Here is a 6772-nt window from a genome sequence, read left to right as displayed (position 1 = left end):
ATAGCGTCCTCCCACCCGACTATCATCCTTTCACTGGCTCATTATGGGAATCAGGACTAACTGGTGGATAGCTGAGGGTCAGGGAAGAGCTGACCATTCTCACTGAATCTGTACACTTCACTGGTGCAGTCATGATCAATCTTAATGAGAGATGAAACAGGAGTTTATGTGTGTACTTTGAAGAGTGTGTCCAGAGCATAAATTGATCCGTATGTGCATGGTGACAACACTGTTTACTGATGAATTTAACTTTAGAGAAAAGTACAACTGAAAGAGCAAAAATAACATTAAAAAGTGTGACTTGTTTATCGAACAAACTTCTGCAGTAATATGACGTCTGCAGTATTCAGAAAAATGTTGACATTTTAGAGAGCAATTTAAATCAAGCAAGGGGAAACCAACTGAAAAAAATCACTGCATATTCTATATATAACTATAAATCAGCAATGGAGAAAGGAAAACAGAAAACACATTACTGAGGCACATCATTTCCTGCTGTCATAAACAGACTGGATGAATTCAGCATAGTGGAAGGCTGCACAGTGGATTGGTGGTTAGCATTTTCACCTTACAGCTAGAAGAGCCCCGGTTCCGGTTCCTGGGATCTTTCTGCATGGAGTTTGCATGTTCTCCCTGTATATGCATGGGTTTGCTCTAGTTACTACAGCTTCCTCCCACAATCCAAAAACATGCTGAGGTTATTTGGTAACTCTAAATTGTCTGTAGGTGTGAGTGTGATTGTTTGTCTCTATGTGTAGCCCTGTGATTGACTGGTGACCTGTCCTTCACCCTAAGTCAGCTGGGATAGACTCCAGTGCCCCTATGACCCTTATGAGCATTAAGAGATGTATAGATAATGGATGGATGGGTAAAATAGAAAAAATAAAGGTTATGCTACCTGTGTAACATTTTGAGGGAAACATATTTGTGTCCAGATGGTTTGTGATGCATCACAAATACTTCCTATTTTCTTTGTCCTTTTTTGCCTTTGGTGTAGAGGACAGTGGAGAGAGAGAGACAGGAAATGTGGGGAGAAGCGTGGGGGAAGAACATGCAGCAAATCAGACTCAAATCATGGCCACTTTGTGGCCCTGATTCATGAGTCATACATTTAACCAGTTGAGCTACCGGCCACAAATATATTTCTAATCAACATGTCTTTGCCATTCATTTTATTGCTTTACAGTCACTCCTTTTAAGCAGATCAATCATTCTCAGATGGGGCAAGATGTGTCACCCTGGTGACTCAGAAAAGGGAGGACAAGCTTCAGTCATGGTGTGAAAAAGAGTATTTTAAATCAAACTATGATATATTCATGAACCTAACCAAGTAGTTTTGGTGCCAATTTCGAACCAAGCACTGGATGAAAACAAAGCTTAAATAAATTGTCCGATATGGGGGCACAAATCCCAGGTTGGTGAGTGAAGGACCAGTCTGAAGCTAATCACACCACCTACCCTCAGTTCTACTCCAAAAACTTTGGGGCTCTTTGAGGTAAGGCTGACACCATCAACAACTTTTCTATGAAAATCAATATCTAAAGTTGAAGCAAGTGCGGACCTTTCATAATTATAAAACGTCTGCTTGGTTACTAAGTTACAAAGTTTCTAAATTCAGTGAAATTCTACAGTCTAAACTATCTCACTTGAGAGGCACATTTTACCTTGTGGGTTTTGGACTCAGAAATTAGTTCTTAATTAATATGGCTACTGTGTAAAAAAAATTCTCATGATAAAATATTGATAGATCCTGACATGAATCCACTGTGAGAGAAGAGTTGGTTACAGTTATTTCTCTGTCAAAAGTAGTGTGTCACATCCTAACATATGTGGCAAAACAAACCATGATAATAACAATCCATCTCTCCCACTGTGCCTGACCTCAGAGGAATGGAAGGAGAATGATGGGGACAATATTTGAGAGTGTGCAAATGTCACCATGGATCTTTTTGAGGTGTCACACTGTTGGACACATTGTTGAGCACAGGCCTCAGTATGAGGGCTCGACCCCAAAACAAGAAGAGGAACAAGGAAGTGAAGACTTTAGGGCACGTTCACATGAAGCAAAGTTTGTTCAGTTCTGTCAAAGATTTGGCTTTGCACTAACTAACAGGATCAAGATGCCAGAAAATGTGAAAAGAAAAGAAAGGATGTAGTATAGTAATGGCATTTCTACACAACACAAACAGTGGTCCAGACCAAAAAAAACAAACTGATGGCATGTTCAAGCCCCTAAACTCATTAGTCCTGAATCACTCACAGTGTAAGCCAGAGATAAATTCGGAGCATCATAAATCGTTCGGGGTGTCCACTGCGTGTGCTCGGCTCCTGTCTTTATCAGACAGCTGCTGGCTGGTAGCTGCAGCTCGATAACGGCCTGTTTACTGATCCTCTCTGCAAACTGACGCTCACTTTCAAGTGGATTTTGTCAGTAAAGTCTATAGCTTATGTCTGAGCATATACAAGAGGTATTTGGCTATCATTAAGAGGAATGTAAATTGTCAAATGTAAGTTGTGTGTACTTCAAGCATTTCCTCTATTCTGTGGAGGTCATTAAGAGGCTGGACTTTAACGCTGCATTGCTTGTTCATCTTCTTCTCTGTTCTAGTTTTATAGACGGATTATGTAAACTGAGTAAACAAAACATAATGAATTCCTCATAAGAACAGCATGCTTGTAGAGCTTATTGTAATCAGAACTGTTGAATGTTTAAGCATCACGGCCTGTGCATGTGACCATGCTTTGCAGGAATGAACTGATCAAAGCTGGGGTCACAAACATGGTTTTTTTAAAATTTAGGGGTTAACCCTGTAAAACACAAATATAGAAAAAAATAGCAAAAGAAAAAAATAGAATTAACAAAAAATTATATATATAATAATATAGAGAAAAAAATGCAAAAAAATGAAATAAAACTAAAAAATATAAACCCAAATCTAGAAGAAAATGAGCAAAAAGGAAAAAAGAAAATAACAAATACAGAAAAAAATATCAAAAAATGAAATGAGCAAATAATATACATAAATATAATACAGAAAAAATAGCAAATATATATATATAAACTAATATTTAAAACAAATAAAACTGATGTACTTCTGCAACAGTGGGTTTTACAGGGTTATAAAGAGGTGTTGTGAATGATAGTATCCTTTATTATCATTTATTGTATTGTGTTTTTTTTTTTGACATCACTTTTATCTGAGATCACCAAAGCAAATTCCTAATAGCTGCTTCAAAATAGTATGAAATCTTGAGTTACTGCCACTGTCAAGCAAAGAAAACACACTCACAAACTTCTGTTGAACCACTGCAGATGAAACTGTACTGGTTTCAGCTGTGTTTCTCAGAGGTTGTGGACTCACCACTGATGGTGGGAGTCCTGCTGTGCTTTGTCCAGCTTTTACTTTTAGTAATGTTGACAACAGCCTGAGCCTCTATTCTCTCTCTCTCTCACACACACACAGCAAACACAACCTTTCATGTGAGATGTGCGTTTTAGCTAAACATGCAGAAACCCAGAGGTGGGTAGTGACGAGTTACATTTACTTAACTTTTTTTTAATTTTTTTTTTTAAAGTACTTCTGAGAGTAATTTTTCCTCTGCCATACTTTTCACTTTTACTTGAGTAGATTTGTGAATAAGAAACGGTACTCTTACTCCGTTACACTGGGCTACTCTCCACTTTTACTTTTTTATTTACCACATTAGACATGCTTAATTTTGTGGAGAGATGGCCCCAGTGGATCTACCACATGACTGTGTTTCACCAATCAGACAAAGCAACAATAATCAAGTGACTCTGTTTCACAAGACGTAGCCCTGCGGTCACATTAGCGGCATAGCAGACAGGGAATGAAAAAACTGAGGCATTTTCGAGAAATTTCATCTTGCTTCGGTGTCCAAAAACATTAGCAAGGATATCATCGTCTTTTGTCTTCTGTTTACTAACACGGGCGAAGTGAAGCGAGACGTCAGGCTTGAAAGGTCACCCAGGGCTGCCAACTTTTGATTGCATTTCGTTTGGATTTTAAGAAGCTTTGAAGAAGTTTCCTGAGCTGTGTGCTACGGTGAGGCTAAGCTAGTGTGGGCAAAGTATCAGAGCATTCCGTAGATGTAGATGTCATGAAAACGGAAACGACAAGTATGCCGTCTCACTGTGCTGCATACAATTGCACACTACCTCATACAATTGAGACAAGGAAACTTATTAACTTTTCATAGGTAATAGTTTTTGGCTCTTTTTTCCTTATTAAATCTTGTTGAGAGCTTCCAGTCTGTGAGAGCTAACTAGTTATCCACTAGCAAAACACTAACGTGAGCTAGCAGCTTGACAACCAAATACCAGACGATTAATAGTAGCTGTAGTATAGCTGTACAAGCAGTAGTAGTATAAATAGCTGTCAGAGTCGTAGATAGGATTGCCACCTTTCAGAAATGAAAATAAAGGACGCCCACAACGGCTCCTCAGGGCCACAGTTCAGTAGCCTAGCCATGCTAGATCCCATGTTTCTGACGGCACAAGGGTCTAGGGAAGCTCGACAGGGAGGGAGGCGGGCTAAAAGGCTGTCTATCAAATCCCTCTGCAGCAATTGGGTAGGTATACAACCAATTAACGCAACGAATAGGCTGACCTGGTTCCGAGAGCACCGGCGGATTGTGTGGCTAAGTCCCATTAGCTTCCCAACCAGCGGAGCCAACAGGTATATTAAGGATTTGCCATATCCCGTCGGCATAAGTCCAAATACGTCTTTCTTCTCAATGAAACACTTAAGTGCCGTCCTTTGTTTATCTTTCAAGTTGAATTTTAGCTTCAAATCTTTAAGGGCTGTGGCCAAAGCCGAGTCGAAAGATAACTGTTTATTGTGCGCCGGTTGTTTCTGTCAGAATCGTCACGCCTCTGTCGTCACTTCGTTACGCCCGCCTTCTGACTCTACACTTCATGGTGATTGGTCCGGCCAGTTTTAGGAGAATCCAGCATCGAGCCTTATGGAGGGTAACTAGACCCACCCTGGCAGAGAATTAAATTCGTTGCCGTGGGTTGTCTAGCGCGGCTAGGCTAACAGTTCAGTATAGTTAGAAAGATATTCGCAGATTCGGACTTCTGGCATCAGTAACTCATTAGATTTAGGTTGTCAAAACATAAACAATGCCTCTTTCCCATCATTGTAAGGTAGACAATGTGCTACAAGTCCAGTTTTATCTAAAGTAGCTGTCTTTCAAGTTGCAGGAATAACATTGTGTGGCGAGATTACAAGGGATCTTTGTACTTAATCAAACCAACTATGGTTTCGACAACGCCACCTGGGACTAGCACCCCGGAAATCTAGCTCTGGTGAGTTTCCAGTCACTAGGCCAACACAAGTTCCATTACACAGAAGGGGTGAGACGTGTCCAATTTACCAATGTTTATTAACAAATTATCAAAAAAGAAAATAATCCACACCAGTTAACATACACCAACTAAAAGGAAGAATGGGCAACAAAGAATTAAAACCTGGGGTGAGGCTTACCCTGTGGCAGGACAACCAAAAAGGGCGAAGAATCCTCAAAGTAATCACCCGTGACACTGCAAACCATACACACGTAAAATCAAACAAAAGAAGGAGACCGTGAAGAAAATAATACCACCAGGGAATAACTGCCGCAGTAAGCCACAGCACCTGTAACAGAAGACAAAAAAAAAAAATAATAAAACATGCCCAAACTAACCATAACTGGTGTGGAGAAAAGGAACAGAACAATGAATGATGAATTAAATCCAAAACAGGAAACAAAATACACTCACAAAAGCAACCAACAAAAAAGCAAACAATTAAACCAACTAATACAAGAAACAAACCAAGCTAGCAAAAGAAATGATTAAAGCAATATCTAAATAATCAATAAAAAAAATAAAAAAAATCCGTTGAGCAATTGCAAGAGCCTGCGTCACCAGGCCTCAGCCTTCAAAGTCCAAACAGGTGACACGGCCTCTGCACAAAACAGGCCCAGGCTGCACTCAGCAGTGCTGGGCCAACATGGTACTCCGCTCTAGGTTAGCAGCTGAACATAAAACAAACAAAGCAGTACAAAAACCAAAGAAAACCGAAGTAAACCAAAACAGCAGCACGGGTCCACGTGGTGATGACTGGATGCTGGACAGCTAAAAAGAAAAGATAAAAATCTATAATTAAATAGATAGACCTAAAAGTCAACTAATTTAAATGGCCAAAATTCACATACCTGGTGAGCCGAGGATATAAACCCTGGAAATACAGCCCATCCACGTCTTGGCCACACGCCTGGAGCCGACCAACAATCACACACACACTGCAGGGCTCCAGCTGATCGTCTCCCCCAGGCCAGCAATCAGCCACACTAAAAGGAGTGGTTATTTTAATCACTGCAAGTCAATACATGCAACAAAAAAGGACCAGAGCACTTACAATGTAGACGGCGTGCCTTGACAGCAATTACAGCAGCGGGACACAAAGAATGTGGCTACAACCAGAACACCACCAGGCCAAACCACAGCCACCACAACAGCAACCAGAGTGGAAGACTGTCAACTCCACTGCTGCGCACCTGAATATAAACAGCGCATGGTACCGCCCAGCAATTAAGGTACCTACACTGCTGGCACAGTGCCTCACAGTGGCCAGGAGGAAAAGATCCTCCTGTCACAATTGGTGTTAACTAGGGCTGGCCCGAATAGTGATTTCTGGTCTCCGGATATTCGGGCCCTATTAAAGACGAATATCCGAATATTCGTTCCACCCCGTAACGTCCGACG

This window comes from Acanthochromis polyacanthus, chromosome 6, assembly GCF_021347895.1.
Source record: "Acanthochromis polyacanthus isolate Apoly-LR-REF ecotype Palm Island chromosome 6, KAUST_Apoly_ChrSc, whole genome shotgun sequence".
Lineage (NCBI taxonomy): Eukaryota > Metazoa > Chordata > Actinopteri > Pomacentridae > Acanthochromis > Acanthochromis polyacanthus.
The sequence above is the reverse complement of the archived record's forward strand: the minus strand, read 5'-3'. Positions refer to the sequence as shown.